We start from the raw sequence: 19,077 nt of genomic DNA, 5'->3' as shown, positions 1-19,077 counted from the left end.
AGCAGACCTAAGGTCCTCATGTGTCTTGCTCTAAATGAGTGCCCCAGAAACTGGATTCATTAAACAACCGCAGGGTTCTGTGCCCCACTTGGAGGGCACATCACGGCCCTGCTCAGCGACATGCTCAGCTACCGAAGTTTAAGAATACTCTTTAAAATTAATCTTTGGGGGCACCTGGGTGGCAGAGCGGTTAAGCGTCTGCCTTCAGCTCAGGGCGTGATCCCGGCGTTATGGGATCGAGCCCCACGTCAGGCTCCTCTGCTATGAGCCTGCTTCTTCCTCTCCCACTCCCCCTGCTTGTGTTCCCTCTCTCACTGGCTGTCTCTATCTTGTCTTATAAAATAAAATAAATAAAAAATCTTTAAAAAAAAAATAAATAAAAAAAATAAAATTAATCTTTGGGTTTTTTTTTTAAAGATTTTATTTCTTTATTTGACAGAGATAGAGACAGCCAGCGAGAGAGGGAACACAAACAGGGGGAGTGGGAGAGGAAGAAGCAGGCTCATAGTGGAGGAGCCTGATGTGGGGCTCGATCCCAGAACGCCGGGATCACGCCCTGAGCCGAAGGCAGACGCTCAACCGCTGTGCCACCCAGGCGTCCCAAAATTAATCTTTGTTCTTAAGATTAAATAATAAGCCTAAATATGAAAGCAAACGGGATTACGCTAAAACCACCCCAGCCACGTTATCACTCCACCAAAAATCCTTATCTAATAAACCAAAGCAGAAAATTTAGGGACTGATTTAACATGAAAGAGAAGTCTCAAATATTTGGTTTGGAGAAATGACCTGCATATAAAGTTTAAAGAAGGGTATACTGGATTCCATAAACATACAAAGCCCATAAGTCACTAGAAAAGTGAAAGTAGTAAAAATGTTTTCCTTTTTCACCATGACCTCAGTTAACTAAATTAGCTTTTTACTAGTGACTTCAATTCTGTTTGATCAATTGAATGTGTGTTTCCTAGAAGCACACCCGATTGCCAAGACTGACCTTACCCGTTTTTGTATTTTCAATTAACTTCAGTTCTATTAACCTCTCTTTAAAAATCTGTATATTGCTAATATACCTCCGGGCTCCTAAAACACACTTATTTCAAAACAAAGCAGATGCTGACTTGATGACAGTATGATAATTTTAGGGCAACAGGCGGAAGTCAATGACAGGATGACAACTTCACAGCAGAGCTCATGCTGCAAGATGAGAAAGCAAGCATTTCACCCAGAAAATACATTTCTCACATTTCCTGTCTTGCCTTCAGTTGGGAAGTAAAGTGAAAGTGTTCTTACTAGAAAATAATTCTGTGGCTATTACAAACTCTGTGAAGATTTATATTTATTTTGCCACAACCATAAATATTTCTGTTTCGTCTAGCTATGTGCACTAGAAGCATTTGCAGCCATAGGCCCTGAACTTCTATAGCAGGTGTGAACCTATGAGGTTGTTTCCCACATCTCAGTAAGTTCAGTTGGCCAGAGAGAATATTCAACCACAACCAATAGCTTGACTCTACTAGAAGGGAGAAAATTAAATATATTAACCGTGAATTTTCTCTAGGAGTCCAAGATACTTGCTCTCATGCATCTCCTAAAAGTTCACTCACCTACCACCTCATTTTCCTTAGTGAAACCAGCAACAGGAGGAGGTGAGAGAAATGAAAAGAAATGGTATAATGCCTGAGTCCCTGAAAAAATGCAAACAGGCCAGGGTCTGCAAGCTGGGCAAGTCACTTAGCCTTTCTCAGCTTTATCGTCTGTAGATAATACCTACTTCACAGGAATTCCACGGGGATAAAATCAGATAATCTAAGCAAAGAACCTATTCATTGGTAGAGCTCAGCGAAAGATATTTAGGACTATTATTAACTTAGCACTGTGGAGGTCACCTTGACAGGCCAAAGTCCTGCAGGAGATACAGGAAAAGAAACTGCCAAATGGGTCACATGCCAGTTCTGGGAAACCCAGATCATCACTGCAGATACAAAAAAACAGTCCCTGACTCTCCACTGTGGCACAACACCGACAAGTGATAAACTACATACCATGCTTGAAATTTCTACCAGCAAGACCAGCCTTTCATTGGAGAAATGGCAGAGAGCTTCTATCATCAGCATGGACGGTGTTTAAAACAAATAAGGTGATGGTCACAGCTACCCTATTATATGCAGACAGGCTTTCCATCATTTCCGACAATAAAATATATTCTATGCACACAGCCAAAACATGACTGCAACAACTCTAGTCCCACCAGGTGACTGCACTAGATAATTTCCCAACTCAGTAGCTGCTGCAATGGAAGTTAATGTAAGAAGGTTTGTAACAGGAGCTCGACAGCTTGGCTCCCACTCATGGAGTCCTAATGTCTATCTTGTAGGCTTGTTGCAAAGATTAGCAGTGGTGTGACACGAAGTGCCTGGCACACTGGGTATTCAATAAGTAGTAGCCTTTGTAAACTGTGTAACGAGGAAGCAACAAAATCCAAAGGCCGAGTCTGACATGAAGCAATCAAAAAGAGAGCAGCTCCTTTTCAGCAAGAAATCTAGTCGTATGGGGGCGCCTGGGTGGCTCAGTTGTAAGCGTCTGGTTCGGCTCAGGGAGTGATCCCGGAGTCCTGGGATCCAGCCCCGCAGCTGGCTCCTCCGCTGGGAGCCTGCTTCTTCCTCTCCCACTCCCCCTGCTTGCCCTCTCTCACTGGCTGTCTCTCTCTCTCTCTGTCAAATAAATAAATAAAATCTTTAAAAAAGAAAAAAAAGAAAGAAAGGAATCAAGTTGTATGAAAACAATTGGATAAAGAGCACAGTGACAAGCCTTACAACAGGGAAAAAAAGCAGTAAACAGCAGGTGAACGATATGCCACCCAAAAATGAATGTCAGTGAGCCCGTTCCCCTGGGGCGAATAAACATACAAAGTAAGAAATGGTTCGTATCTCCAAGGGTCTCCATCTACCTGAGGAGAAATCACATGGCTTCACCTGTCTGTTTGCATTCCTCCCCCTTGACTCTATGTCCTTGAAGACCAAACCCACAACCCGACATTGAGCACCGTGCTGGCACTCAATACAAATTTGTTAAACAAATGAGACACTCAGAGGTTCTCAAAGACTAAAAGACCTACGTGCCTCAAAAGCTTCCAAGCCGGGCTTCACGGACGGCTCAATCTGAACGTCCAAGGTGCAGACAGACACTCCGTGTACTCAGCGTGCCCCCCGCTGATTCTAACACCCCACGGAGACTAAGAACCACTAACCTCGTGGAGCCCCCCAAGAACTGTCTGAATGGCCTTTGCAAGGGCCCCATCCAGAATGATCCAGCCTAGGCCTGTAGTGGGGAACGCAGCCGTCACTGCTACAGGACGCTCTACCCGCAAAGTCCTTTCTGATGCCCCTTCAACCGGCTGCACTTAGTCTACTCCCGTCCTTCTCTGCGGCGCCTGGGGGAACAAACGTAATCTCTCCTCCTTCCGTAGGATGGACCTTCAACCCTTGTGACAGGGATGACATCTGTTCTGAGTCTTCTCCAGGCTAAATGTCCTTGATGAATTGTGCATCAATGATTTAATGTTAAGCTCCTTAGGTATACAGCACAGTACAACAGCGTATCAGAGAAGGGAGAAGTCAAAGAGAGTTACACCAACCAGAAAAATGGCAGCGAAGGAAGTAGGCGCAGAAGGGTGAGAAAGCCAGATAAAACTGGACCTCGGGCTGGTACTGCATTAGAGGGGATAAAAGCAAAACAAAATAAGGATAAGGAGTGTGATATGCAGGGAAGGGGGTAAGAGAGATAAAGCTACCAGTGAGGAATTTAGTGTTTTAAATTGAATAGAACTAACATGGAACATGAACAATGGCTCAAAGAAAGTCGGAATAGTTGGGAAGAGGAGAAAGCTGAGCCCCAAGGGAAGGCAGAGACACAGTCGTGGAGTGGCCAAAGAAATCAGATAAGCAGGAAGGGAGAGACCCAAGAGAAAGGTCACAAAAGCCAGCAGGAGAGTGTGAGTTTGACGTGGCAAGATACTGAACCACTTTAGTTCCCCGAGGACGGCACACGTACCTGGTGGTGCTACATTAGGAAGAGTAATCAGACAAGATGGCCTAGACGGGGCAGCAGGAGCTGAGGCGCTCACCAAGGAGCCTGCTCTGGCCACCCAGATACAAAGGTCAAGGGTCTGTCCTGAGATGGTGCAAATTAAAAGAGGAAAAGTTGAAAACAAGAATCAATTCGAAAGAAAAAAAAAAAAAGGCAGTGCTTTGTCTCAGAGCAGCCCAAAGAGAAAAGGAAGGGAAGACTCAGAAAGGACATCTGAGAGCTATCTGGAAAATTTAAGGAAGAAGCAGGCAAGGCTCAGGCAAGGGAAGGCGAGATCAGCTTGCGATCTCATGCACTGAGTGCATGGGAGGATTAGCATTGGGGGTGGGGGGCTTGTTTGTGGAAGCTTCTCAGTTCACTCCCTGCTCCACAAATACACATGGTAACTCATGGCTTTGCTCTTCTCTGGTTTTGAGTCTAAAATCTGTAACGTTACCACCAAAGTTAAAGTGCTTAAAAAAAAGCTGAAGTGCTCTGATAGAGCTAGCTGAAAGAAATCAGCCAGAAAAGACCACACATTGCGCGAGCCCATTTACAGGAAACATCCAGAGGGAGCAAGTCTATAAAGTGGATTAGTGGTGGCCTAGGGCTGGGGACAAACAGGCAGTGACAGCAAAAGGGGTTGGAGTTCCTTTCGGGAACGAAGAGGATGTTCTAAAATTCTTTATGGAGATGGTAACACAGTTCTATGAATGTACACTTCAAATGGGAGAACCATATAATAAGTTAATTATAACTCAATGAAAGTGTTACACTAACAAAAACAAGAGTGCATAAACAGGTACCGCAACTTCAGAAGCTTGGAGCCCATCTCCCCAATAAAAATGACTACAAGACTCGAGTTCAAATAAAAAGCCATCAGGCAATTTGGAAAATTCTAAAAGATATTTTAGAGACTCTAAGTAAGCTGTATTCCTTCTACGGGAAAAAAATGATTAAGCATGGAAAAGACAGAGATTTAAATACATAGATCCCTTTCAAATTAGTTCTTATAACTGATCTAAACTTCTTAATATGTACCTCAAAAATAAAGGCGGGGGGGGTTTTCAGACAATTACATCAAGTGATATTCCAATAGATACCTATTGTTCAGTCTCTTACTAGCTGAAAGAAGGTAACGTATAGTAAGTCACTTCAAGGAAAAGCAAAAGGTTATGTAACTTAACCATTACTGAGCAGATGGGTAGACTTATTTTATAAACCGGAGGACCTAAAAGATAAAGAGCGATCTCCTCTTGCCTGCAAGATACAAGAGAATACCCAAACCGTTTCTGCCTCCCGATAGCTCTGAAGCACCTGGTTCCTGCTCCCGACGCCTCCCTGCATTATTAAAGCCATTACCGTTCTCAGGACGCTGCACACCTAGCCCATTGCTTAGACGCGGTTCCCGACAACCGTCAGTCACTCACCAACAGTCCTACTCACTGCATGCATCAGGCCCTCACAGGCACCCTTACCTTCTCTTTCTAATCGCATAACCGGCAGTGGGCCCCCCGCCGACGCCCCATTGAATCCTGCGCCCGGAGGAAGCAGCAAACCAGGAGAGCAGTGAAGAAAGTGGCAGCGCCTCTGTGCAAACTGTGTGGCGCATGGGAAGAGCCAAGAACCAAGAACGTACACCCTGGATGCTCCGAAAGCAACGTTAGGCTGTGGGCAAGGTAGCCGTTGTCAGCAAGGACCACATCGCAAGGACACGGCTAGCTACGACCACCTCTCAGGAAGGACGTCTGGTAAGTTCAAAATGCCTCTGATTGAACATAAGACTGATGCTCTCAACTTTTTCATCTTTTGGATCTTAAATTTTCACTCAGTGGGGTCAAATATACATTGAACACATCCCACCCGCCTACAACAAAACTTGGAGTGACCCCAAAACCTAGGAATATATAAACAGGTAATCTGAACCAAGAAACATGGAGAGTGGTCTCCCTGATAAATCTGACCTATTTGACCCTATCTGTTAACTGATGCGAGTCATGGGAAGCCACAAAGAATAAAGACTATGAGAAAGGAAAGAGCTGCGGTTTTTCCTACTATGATATCCTCCCACCTGAATCAAATCACTTTGGCTCCCACGATGTTTATTAAGGGGCAAGTCTGGCACCACACGCCCACGTGGTGCTCCCGTGGCTCTGCACAAAATGAAGCCCTCTGACACCCTGAAGGAAACCAAAATACCAAGTTCTCCCAGAAGCTGCCCAGGAATCACAGCATGAATAAGAAAGAAAGAACACTATTCCATCTGTTGGGAAAGAAAATGAGCCTTTGAAAGGCCAGTGCCAACTTTCCACAATACATTCTGGCCTATGGCCTAAGACTTAAGTAGTTCAAAAGAGACCACAAAGTACCTAAGATGGTAACCAATCTACTTTCCAGAAATAATACCACCATTACAAGACATAACTTTAGACGCTTTAACTCTTTTTTTTTTTTCATTTGATGTTAAGAATTCCGAGAAGGGCCAACACTTTCCCCATTTCACAGATGAGAAAACTGAAGCCCATGAAGGTCAGCAGACCTGCCAGCTGCCAAGCTGACTTCTCCTCTTGCACGTCAACTGCTACCTCATACCCAGCATATACAAGCCAGCTCTTAATCCCCAAAACCTCTTCCTCCCACCGTCCCCACTTCAGCGAATGGCACCTCCATTACTCCACTTGCTCAGGCCAAAAACCCTGCTGTTCTCCCTGACTCCTCTCCTTCTTGCTCTCTACATCATCACACCCTTCACGGAGTCCCACCAGCCCCACCTGACCCACGTCCAGAATCCAGCCACTTCTCATCACCTCCACTGCTCATCACATCTGACCCAGATTATTGCTAGAACCCTCTGATATCTCCCTGCTTTCCACCTTAGTCATCCCCACCCCCACATACATACTCTAGCCTCTGCACAACTGAGTTTTTTGCTTTAAAAATACGTCAGATCACACCCTTTGTGGAAAACCCTGTGGTGGCTTCCCATCTCACTCAGAGTTGTTCATCGCTGCAAATCCAGGACGAGAGCAGCATCTGCCATCTCGAAGGTGTTCAAGTGAATACTGCTGACTAGTAAACAAACGAAAAATGGCCAAATTCACAGAGCCAGGATGACACAAATCTTCCAGTGCTCTTGGTAACCATGAGACCGCATTTACAACAGCAAACAATCCACATGGGAAGAAATTTCTAAATCTTACTTTGAATAACTGAACCCTATCACACATAATCAATACTACATTGAATTTCTAATGACAAATTCATATGAAAATACCATTTTCACTTTAAAAAGCCATGAAATTTCACACTAGGTTATCTGAGTATTACACACTTGGCAGCACGGGCAATTGCCTGCTTCACTTCCACAGCACTGGTCCTCAGATCAGTGACTCTTCCGTATTCGGTAACATGATGTTGCCACATCTCAAGGCTACCACACACATTAATGACAAGGGCTCTGAAAGACACAGAAACAAGCACCTAGAAACAGGGGTGGTACGCGTTTCTAAATTTCCCACACTGGCACTATACCGATCTGAAACAGGAATTAAGTTTCTATGGTATTAAAAGTCACGGCAGAAAAGCAACATTCAGAACTGTCTCCTACCAAAATTACAAAAACCTCAGAGTTGAGATAAAATGTTGACTGTTTTCAGATCAAAGTGAAACTAATGCTAAAATTATCCACCATTATAGAATTTTCTCACTAAAATGTTTTAGAATTAAAAATAAATTCTCTGAATTTCTTTCTTTTCTTTTAAAAACATTTCTACTACCTGCAAAAAGCCTTCAGTCTCACTAAATCACAATAATAAATTCACAGAATTTTAACAGTTGGCCTTAAAGGAAACTTAATTCAACCTCAACCTTCTTCCTCTTACAAAGGAAAAGATATTTGGTATATAATAAAATGAACAATAAAACTTGTTAAATGAGTGAATGAATGAAGATCCAAAAAGGGTATATGATGGGGCGCCTGGGTGGCACAGCGGTAAAGCGTCTGCCTTCGGCTCAGGGCGTGATCCCGGCGTTCTGGGATCGAGCCCCACATCAGGCTCCTCGGCTGGGAGCCTGCTTCTTCCTCTCCCACTCCCCCTGCTTGTGTTCCCTCTCACGCTGGCTGTCTCTATTTCTGTCAAATAAATAAAAAATCTTTAAAAAAAAAAAAAAGGGTATATGACTCTTTAAAGATCTGACAATTAAGGGAAAAAATCCAGGTTAATCAAAGCTGCGTTTCTAGACTCCTTGGGAACAGACGTGGAAGTAGAGGAAACCAAGACTTGAAAACCTTACCTGGGTCCTCAGAAAAACTTAACCAAAATTCACTAAACCCTGTTTCCTTCAGTTCTGTTACTTAGAAAAGCACTTGATAAAATAAATTTTGCCAAGACCTATCTCCTTGGAAACCAAAAAGGCAGCACTGTCTAGGGTTTGTTTTTTCTTCTATACAAAGAATATTTAACACAGGACTAATTTCATAATAAACAACTACAACTGTTTTGCATCAGAAGTAAAACAGGTGGCCTTTGACGAAAAGAAAAATCAACCAGATGAGAGCAACAGAACACTGAAAAGGACCATATCAATCACTAGAAGAATATCAGCCACATGAGTGCAGGAACCATATATTCCCTTGTCACTAAAAGCAGCCACTGGCCCCTGGCATTATGGTGGGAGTCAATAAATACTTCCGAGATAAATGAGTAAGTTACTCCTTAGACAATCACCCATGTAGACATAAACTCATTTGGTCACCACTGAACAAGTCTTTACTTCAGGCCTACTAAATGCAAGCATACCACATTCTTCCTCCACAACAATTCTACCAATGTCCCTTCAAGTAATACACTCAACCAAAATTATCCCCATAGTTTTATTAAGAAGGCGAGAAAGTATGTCTTAAGTAGCCTAAAGTACTTACTAAAATAGCCACTTAATTTGCTCTTCTGGTTCCAATCTCTCTCATTCAATTCATCCTACACAACCCAGCCAGGTTAGTTTTCCCTTCTTTGCACATCCCAGAAAAGAAAACAGTGCTGTTGGCTAGCTAGTCAATCTTTTTGTGCGGCCTACTGCTATTCAAGGAGCAGACGGGGAAAAGCAGAGTCTACTGGAATGGAGTAGGAAAAGCAATATAGTGTCAAGGAAAACAATACCACCAGTGACAGTTCTTGTAATAACCGATACCACTGAGATTAACACTAGCGGCTGTCATGAAAGGCCTCCTTGTAACACTGCAACTCAACTGACACAGATGGTTTGGGTATATATCCAGTGGGGTATATATCCCATCTTCAAGGTCCATCACCTTTTGCAAGCTTTCCCAAGCCACCGGAATAAGTATCTGTGAAAGTACTTTGCAAACCAGGAAGTGCTAGACACGCAGCTCTTACTCCACTCGCTGCCAACTGATAGCCTTGCAAACATTCTGCCATTTAAATCACTTTACCTCATTCTTTACGGGTCTGATACCCGCAAAAAAATGAAATATCCTGTGAGTTGTTTTCCCAATTGTCGAGTTCTCTATTCTCTATTATTTAACACCAAGAATAGCATCAATTAAAAGTAAGTGCCACTCGCACTTCCAGATTTCAATATATTAGAAAGCTAGCGTAGGGGCGCCTGGGTGGCACAGCGGTTAAGCGCCTGCCTTCAGCTCAGGGCGTGATCCCGGCGTTCTGGGATCGAGCCCCACATCAGGCTCCTCCGCTATGACCCTGCTTCTTCCTCTCCCACTCCCCCTGCCTGTGTTCCCTCTCTCGCTGGCTGTCTCTCTCTCTGTCAAATAAATAAATAAAATCTTTAAAAAAAAAAAAAAAAGAAAAAAAGCTAGTGTAATCCAAAAAGATGTAGTACTGGCATAAAGACAAACAAATAGGCCAACGGAAGAGACAGCCCAGAAATAAACCCTTGTGTATGTGGGCAACTGATCTTCAACAAGTGAGCCAAGACCACTTCAATGGGGAAAGGACAATCTCTTCAAAAAACAGTGTTGAGAAAACTGGACATTCACATCCAAAAGAATGAAGTTGGACTCTTGATCTTACACCACATACAAAAATTAACTCAAAATGGATTAAAGACCTAAACATAAAAAAACTATAAAATTTCTAGAAGAAAAACATAGGGGAAAGCTCCATGACACTGGTATTGGCAATAACTTCTTGGATATGATGCCAAAAGCACAGGCAATAAAAGCAAAAATAGACAAATTTTAAAACTATGTGCATCAAAGGATCCAACCAACAGAGCGAAAAGGCAACCCAAAGAATAGGAGAAAATATCTGCAAATCATACATCTGATAATGGGTTAATATTCAGAATACATAAAGAACTGAAATCCAATAACCCGATTAAAAAATGGGCAAAGGATTTGAATAGACATTTCTCCAAAGCTGAAAGACAAATGGTCAACAAACATATGAAAGATGCTCAACATCACTTATCGCCAGAAAAATGCAAATCAAAACCACAGTGAGATCTCACCTCACACGCATTAGGATGGCTACTAGTAAAACAAAGAAATTAACAAGTGTTGACGAGGATGTGGAGAAACTGGAACTCTTGGGCACTGCTCGTGGGAACGTAAAACCACTGTGGTCTTACAACTACTATGAAAAATTGTAGAGATTACTCAAAAAATTAAAAATAGAACTACCATATGATCCAGCAATCCCACTTCTGTGCGTATATTCAAAAGAACTGAAAGCAAGGGGGCGCCTGGGTGGCTCAGTCGTTAAGCGTCTGCCTTTGGCTCAGGGCGTGATCCCGGAGTCCTGGGATCGAGCCCCACAATCCGGCTCATCCACTGGGAGCCTGCTTCTTCCTCTCCTGCTCCCCCTGCCTGTGTTCCATCTCTCACTGGCTGTCTCTCTCTCTGTCAAATAAATAAATAAAATCTTTAAAAAAAAAAAAAAAAAGAATTGAAAGCAAGGTCTTAAAGGTACATCGGTACACCCATATTCATACCAGCAATATTCACAACAGAAGAGGCAGAAGCAACCTGAATGTCCGTGAATGGACCAGTGGACAAAATATGGTCTACACATACGGAATACTATTGGGCCTCGAAAGAAGGAAATCCTGTCACATGCCAACATGGATGAACCTTGAGGACATCATGTTGAGTGAAATAAGCCAGTCACGAAAAGACAAAATACTGCCTGATTCTTACTTATATGAGTTGTCTAAAGTAGACACGTTCACAGAAACTGAGAGTAGAATGGCAGCAGCCGGGGATAAGAGGAGAGTGTAGTTTCAGAGCTGCAAGATGAGAAAGTTCTGGAGATCTGCTTCACAACAACATGGATGCACTTAACACTCCTGCACTGTATACTTGAAAATGGTTAAGATGGTAAATTTTATGTTACATGTTTTTTAACACATTAAAAAAAAGTAAGGGCCAACACACAGTTACCATATCGGATTTATATGTTCTACCTCCACCGCAGGAGTCTAAGCAGCCTGACCCTTTCAGCCTTTGGCAGGTATTTCCAGAGTTTTTTCTAAGTCTTTTTTAGTCCATGGGACAGCGTGGAGGATCAGAGGCTCCTCTCCTCACCCATTCAAAATGAAGCTTCCACAATACCCAGCCAGCTGCTCTCTGGTTTAAGCTACTACTTGTTTACCTTATTGTCAAGCCTGGGTTCAAAAATGATTAAAAAAAAAAAAACAAAAACACAGTTGTGCTCTCAAGTGGGTGGAGGAGAAGCAGAACAGAATCATCCACCGAGTTCCTTCACATCACCATCCACCTGATATGCACCATGCTGCCCCGGAGAAAAGCCCCAGAGCTCACAGGACCCCCTAACCTCTCCACCCAAGCACTCACTGCTCCCCCAAACACACATCCTCCCCAAACTGCTGAAAGCCACTATTTTAAAACATTACCTGGAAAATGGCCTTCAGAACAATCCCACCAAAAGCAATTATTCAGCTGACGTTCTTGAACTCTGAATAAGTCTTTCCTATGAACTCTGTAGCTCTCCATAACCTATCATTTATTTACCTACTGAAACATTTTGTTACGCAATTATTAGACCTCATTTCCTATTACAAAGGATAAGCACTAAGATCCTCAATAAAAAATTAAAGTAACATGGAGACACTCCGAAGAACCACGGGCACCTGGCAAACTGTTAGAGACAAGGGTTAGGAACCACTGTCAGACCCCACCCCAAACACAGACAACACACACACACAGCACCCTCTTTTTACATTGGAGAGGCCAGCTGCTCAGGAATTACGCTCAGACAGTGTACCGGCAGAACCTTCTGAGGTCTTCCCTGGAGCCGCCAGAACTAGGCTTAGGAAGAGGGAGGAGGTCCATCAACCACACCCCAACCCGCAGGGCAAGAGGAAGAAGATGTGTTTCTGAAGCCTTCTGAAGAAAAGCAGTTTGGTTCCGACAAGTCAGAATCTCACATTTCTTGCAAAAACCTGGGGAAATAATGCTTTCCACTTTTTTCCTAGGCACACATCGATGATGCAAGCAATAACAGTCAAAATGGATGAAAATTTTAGGACACGCAACTAATTTATAATGATCTATATCTTATAGGCATCTCCTAACAAGCACTGTCTCTTCTCGAAAGCATGAGATACCACAGTTCCGCTGTCCGTTGTTTCTCTAAGAGCATCAAGAACCACAAAGAAACTTGTAAAAAACCAATAATCGATTCTGGGAACCAAGACTGTTGAAGGGAACACAAGAGGTTCGCAATATATCCAACTAGAATACCTACCTAGGCAAATACTCTAGAATATGGGGGGGTGGGGAAGGATAACATAGGAGCTGAAGGAAAAGAGACTGATCACACTCACATCTGGATTATAGAAACATAATCATTCACTATGAAGCTCTTTGCTTTTTCTTTCTCACTAGCCGTCTCCTGAGTAGTTGAGAATTCATTCTAAAAGGAAGCAAGACCCTGAACCACAAAAACCGATTAACGATGATACCTATAGCTTCGGTAAAAGACATTGTGAAAACAGTAGAAGAGAAAAGAGAAAATAACCAGAATTAACTACTGTATCTGCAAAAGGCATTTAACCCAGACCTGATCTGGGGGAGGAGAAAGGAAAAAGAACCCAGTGGTAGCCGAAGCTGGACATCCTGTCCTATTCGTTCAAGTCGCCTCTGAGTGACCTCTGTGCTTGTGCAAACCAGAAACCCTCCCTCCCCAAGCATGCACACTCCAACAAGCATCCACACTCCTGCCTCTCCTGAGCGGAAAAGAGGGGAATCTTATGTTATGTAATTGCCTGCTTCCCACAGTTTTAAAGTGAGGCATACTATAATCCTAATTAGAGGGAGAAGTCGGTGCAACATGACAAGTAACAAATTAGAAATCTAAAGACTGAAAATTCTCATCCCAGGCCTCCAAAGGCAAAGAGCTAGGACTTCACCTGACCCTGCCGCACACCCCCCACAGCACTATTTCCTACGGTCCACCTAAAAAAGCTCCTGACATTCCTCCATGCCATTTCAGGGTCATCCCTCTTGATTTTCAAGAAAACATTCATGTTCTCTTTACTCTCCCCGGGCCAGAACAAAAGGAGAAAATGAATGTGCACTGGCCCCTATCCTCAAAAGATATGCCCCAATAGATTTTCTTACCTTCATGATCACAAACCCAACCACACTCACGTTATTCCATCCCTCACTCAAACCATCTGTGCTTGAGAGACCCAAGGCAAAAGGAATTTTTCCCCTGCTTCTGACTCACTCCAGAGCTCATCAAATCCTACCAGAAGAATAAAAGAACGATCATCTAAGGATCATTAACTTAAATCTAACCTTTGGAAAATAAAATCCCATATAGGTGTGTAGGCTTTGTTTTGCCTTTTTTTTTTTCCAGTTAGCTAGACATAGGGGGGGGGAAAACAAAAACCTAAAAACAGAAATGCAACGAGGTCAATTTTCTTCTTATGCCAAAAAGTAGAAGTGCAGTGGATAGGTTAGGCTGTCAATCTCAAGTGACCGTGGAACATCCATATTTTAAGAAGCACCGGATACGGAACAAGACACCAATTTCTGGATGAGCACTAAAAGAATAAGATAATGTTTAACTCTCCCAGGAGCAGGGAGAGAGCCCCTGTCTAAAGGGCAGTCACCCAACTGCCAGGGATATTTCTTCTCTCCTGGCTGAGGTTACCCTAGTGGAAGGGAGGGTGGCGCTAATTAAATCAGTCACATCTTCAACAGGAAGCTCCTTCAACATGTTCCTCTTTCTGTGCAATTATCCCTCCATCTGACCCAGCCCCCCTCCAAGCCCCCACCCCCTGGTAACACTTACACGTAACTGAAAGTCTACAAGTTGCCACTGTTCCAGAAATAAGGAAGGGATAGTCACTTTCTTTTACAAATGAAAAATTATATAAAGGGAAGAAAATGGTAAGCTTGGCTTCTCTAAAGAGCATACAAGTCTATTATGCTCTGAGTTAATAAAGTCTATCCCCCCCAAAAAAGGAGGGGGGAGCCTACAGGCTCTGCCATGTAGATATTTTAACTAACTCATAATTTCTTTTTCCATAACTTTGTAATTTGAGTAACTCTAAAGCTTACTTGCTGAACGCTACATCAAAACTGTTTTCAAAGCTCTTCAACCTTCATGTTGATTTTGTTTGTTTCCTTAAGTTTTGCTCATTTAGATACTTAATAAACACTGAACACTTGCGGGGGGAGGGGAGCAGTAAAGGAATTTTAACCTATAGACTCCAAACAAACAAACAAACAAAAAAACAACAGGAAACAAAGGAGTACAGTTAAATCTGGAAACCTTCCTCCCAATCACTGCCTGATCACTAACTAGCTCTTTTATAATCTTCGACAAATCACTTCAACTTCTGGGCCTCAGTTTCGTCATCAGCAAAATGGAGAAAATGGGCCAAATGATTTAAATTCAAAATCCCTTCTAGCTTCAACAATCTATGAATCTGTTCATCAGAAAGAAAATGCAATTGCAAATAAGACTTTATGATTTGCAAAGTACTTTCATACATATTTTCTCATTAATTCTTGCAGCAAAGCTGTGAAGCAAACATTATGCCCGCCTTTGCTGGAAAAGACAGTTTTTCAGAACGACAGTTCAGAGAGGTTTGATTATTTTTTAAGATCCCATAGCCAGAAAATTCGAAACCCAGAACTTCTGAGGGCAAATACTGGGCTCCATTATTTCAGAAAATAATAAAAATAATTGACTGATTGCTTGTTATGCAAAACCTTTAAGGAGGCATCAGGGTACCATAACACCAAACCCAGAAAAGTTACCACAAATGGCCCCACCGGACTGAAGTTCCACGAAACACACTTTTACTCACCACAGGAACCATGGAGCCAGACAGCACACTTCCCAGATAGAGACACTCAGTAAATAACACCTGACACCATAAACTTCAAAAGGTTAGGAATATAGTGATATTATGGGGGAAGGGGCAACTTTTTTCTGAATTTCAGATATGAACTTCCGTTATTTGCATCAAAAGGAAGAAAGAGCATTCTACGTCAGAGATCTAGTTCTCCATTAGAGGGATATATCTATTTGTCTTCCTCTGACAAAGTCCGATTTCATCAGTGAACCAAAAATCTCAAAAGTCCTGTCACCTGGAAATCTTCAAATGGACCAACAGGAATAATAACACAACCATGAGGACTGACAGAAAGCACACAATTATGTTCTCAAGAATCACTACAGACTTTCCCCTAAACTGGAAAGATTCAGGGAATCTGTAGTTTTACACTTTTCCACCTCTCCTCATGCTTCCATTTCACAGCTCAAAGAGAAAACAGCCATTTATTGAAAACTTCAAACTGCAAATTAATAGAACATATACATATCTCCACTCAGGGTCAACCAAGATTCCCCCAAAGCTTATGAAACCACTAAACTCAAGCAATCTTCAATCTCTGACTTCAATAAAGCTACATGAAGATTTTCTTTAAGTTGTTTAAAAAAAAAAATTGGGGGCAGGGGGTAGGAGGTTCCCTAAAATTACTCATGGAATTCAAAGCAAAAGCAAAGTAAATGAATATGAAAGCCAGAAAATAATAGTGAAAGGATAGAGTTAAATAAATCTCAGTACAAAATCTAAGTAAGGTGCTTTGGATTTATTGCCAAGAGTTCAAGTCAACCTTGCCACAGGATCCTAACAACTGCCTGACACTTCCAATCTAAAAAGTTCTCTGTGTGAGAGTTGCAATTTCAAACCAGAGGAGCGGTCCCACGAACTGCAGAGAAGCTAACAGCAACACCTACTGACTATCTTAAGCCACTTGCCAAACTTGTTCTCTCGGTCAAACTAGAGAAATCTAATCATACAGTCAACTTCAAGAGTCCTTTACTTAAGCATAATGAGATAAGAAAATAAGTCGTCACCCACATAAAGCCATTCATCCCCAAAATCTCTTATTTTGCCCCTAACCATTTACGAGCAAATCAAATCATCATCCAAGTCATTTTAAATGCATTGTTAATCGCTGATGCCTCAGTACAGATAATTTATTCCATGGGAAAAATGTTTTAATATTAATATTCTTGTTAATAACTGGTATGTCATCTAATAGTTGGACACATCAGTGACCATAAACTGCTTTACGCAAACCTTTCATTTGAGACTACTGCTGTTACTGTTCTGCATTATTCCCATCAGTTTTTTTTTTTATCCTGGTATAGGTGGTTTAATTGCAGCCTTCAAAAAATGAAAAAGAGAAAAGTGAAAGTCATTAAATCGGAATTATATAGAAAACGAATACTGTTACTAAACTGGCTGCAGAAAATGATTCTATAGGACTTAATCTTGTACTTTTCCAAAAGATTAAATCAGAGAATCTTTGCCTTGGACGAATATTCCATATGAGAAAAGAGGAGAAAGTTGACACTTAACTCACACAGAGTACCAGTATAAAAACAATGGGTTTAAGAGTCTGAGTCAGAGTTTCAACATGAAAGGCTTACTTTATAGAGGAAACGCCAACCCCAGTTCATCCAGATAGACCTGGAACCTGATGAAAGTCGACACCTTTACTCTGAAATTTGCATCGCATCACTGGCTCCCAGTTTAGAAATATAATCGTCCAGCATGTAAGGATTTCAGGGAATGCCACCTCTAAAATACCCGTCAGGGAAAATTAAATCTATTAAGGTAAACGCATTCTCCAGGAGCCATCAGTCCCCAAATGCTTCCCTTCAAAAACGAATACCAACAACTCAATTAAACATCTTCCCTGAAGTGAGCCATTTCCCTTGTCTCTAGATTTAACAAACGGTGAAACCCGATGGAATTTCAACCTGCCCAATATGATTACTTGTCCACCTAGAAACGCCGTGAAGCGATACGGAGCCTCGCAAATTTCCTTTAGGGTCAGAAGTTGGAAACGGATGAGGCTAGAGAGGAAAAGTTCTTTTTGAAGCGCCCTCACGCCTTCCCAGCCCTCTCGAGGTTTGCTTGCTCCAAGGAAAGCAGGTTAGAGCTTCCCTGACTTTCACTGCCCTCCCCCCAGACCCCCGAGAGAGAAATTAACCACCCGCCGGCAGCGAGCTCCCTACTCCCTTTCCCGTGATTACGCCCCTCGGCCTGTCCTTTCCAGCACAGCCTGGAAAGCGCTCACCCAGGTGACTGAAGGGGAAGGGTGCCGGGTAGCGACGAGAGGAGCCGGGTGGGCGCAGCCACCCCGACAGCGGCGCGGGTCTCCCGGCCTCTCGCGGAGGCGCTCCGCGGGTAGTTAATGCAGATTCGGATTCCGAGGAGCGTGCGCGCGCGCCGTCCGCGGTGCAGCTCGGACTCGCCCCCGCCGGGTTGCGCTATCAGCACGCCACCGAATCGGAAATAAAACTTTGACCGGTCTCCCGGTGTCCTGCTCCCGGCCCTGGACCCGAGCCCCAGCCAGAAATGCGCTGCGGGGGCTGTCGACCGCGCTGCACCCCCGCTCCCCTGCCCGGCCCCGGGGCTCGAGAGCCACTTACCGCTCGGCCCGGCTTCCCGGTGCCGCCGCGCGTCCGGGGTGGGTCCGCCGCGCGCTCTCCCTGGGGAGAAAGAGAAACCGTGTGGACTGTCGGCGCGCGCTCACTCGCCGCCTCCTCTGCGGAGAACCGCGGGCGGCGAGGCCGGGCCGGGGCGGGCGCCGAGCGGAGGGGGGCCCGGGGGAGGTGGGGGCGGAATCTGCCCAACTCCCGAGCCCAGCTCCGAGGAGGACCCGGAAGGCAGGCTGGAGAGCAGCCGGCGGGGGCCGCGCTCCTGGAGTGGGGGACGAGGGTGCCCCCCGTCCCCGAGCATCAACTATTGTCTGGGCGTCCGGGTCCCCGCTCGCGCCGCCTCCGAGGCTCAGCGCCCCCCATCCCACCCGCCTGCCCCCAGGAGAAAAAGCTGGGGGGGCGGGTAAAGCGTGTTTGGGGTGGCTGGGGGTTCGGGATCCGGAGGTCGGAGGGGGGCGCAGAGAAAGGGGAGGTGCGTGCTGAGTGGGGGAGGGGACAGGTAACTGCCGACGGGGGTGGGAAGGCCCGGGAGGACCGGTGGGGAAGGAAATGGGGAGGGAGCCACGGAGGCGGGAAGGGATGCAGTGGCTGGGGGGCGGCCTCTGAAGCCCAGACCTGGCCCTCCCCGGGGACCCTCCTCCCGGGAAGTCGGCGCCGCACTGACTTTTTCGCTCACTCGCTCACGCACGCACTGAACTCGCTCACAAAGTTGCCGGCGGTGGCGGCGCCGCACTCGCCCTTCCCTCCTCCACTCCCCTCGCCTCCCCGCCTCCCCGCCCCATTCCTTCCCCTCCTCCTCTCCCTCCCTCCGCAAGTCTCGGGTGAGATCACCGCTGGGCTGCTTAGCAGAGCGCGTAAATCTCGCGAGAGAAGCGGCAGCTCAGCCCGGCCCGCGAGGGAAGTAGGAGTTGGTGGAAGGTGGGCGACCGCGGAACTCCTAGTTGCTATGACGACGGCAAAGCCCTGGATTCCTGTCTCCTGCAGAGAGCCAAGGCAGTAAACGTGGGTGCAGTTTTCAACCTGACCCATCCCTTGCCCG

The 19,077-nt window shown here is 44.6% G+C and overlaps 1 protein-coding gene across 8 annotated transcripts in view; it reads right to left on the bottom strand.

The window, feature by feature from the left end:
- Window positions 1-18,814, bottom strand: part of LOC117795977 (signal-induced proliferation-associated 1-like protein 1) — a 242,094-nt gene extending 223,280 nt beyond the window's left edge. For 5 of the 8 annotated variants that reach the window (XR_004620183.1, XR_004620182.1, XM_034642448.1 and 2 more), the window contains exons 1-2: window positions 18,703-18,814; window positions 18,030-18,089 (exon numbers count right to left, since the gene is read on the bottom strand). The gene's annotated coding sequence lies outside the window, so the exon portion shown is untranslated. Of the gene's footprint in view, window positions 1-17,674; window positions 17,997-18,029; window positions 18,590-18,653 lie in introns of those variants that run through there. The other 3 variants (XM_034642446.1, XM_034642445.1, XM_034642447.1) reach the window with 3 other exon arrangements.
- Between the last annotated feature and the right edge of the window lie 263 nt (window positions 18,815-19,077).

The sequence above is a fragment of the Ailuropoda melanoleuca genome, chromosome 14 (genome assembly GCF_002007445.2).
Source record: "Ailuropoda melanoleuca isolate Jingjing chromosome 14, ASM200744v2, whole genome shotgun sequence".
Classification (NCBI taxonomy): Eukaryota; Metazoa; Chordata; class Mammalia; order Carnivora; family Ursidae; genus Ailuropoda; species Ailuropoda melanoleuca.
Note: the sequence above shows the minus strand (reverse complement) of the source record. Positions and strands in the feature narration are given on the sequence as shown.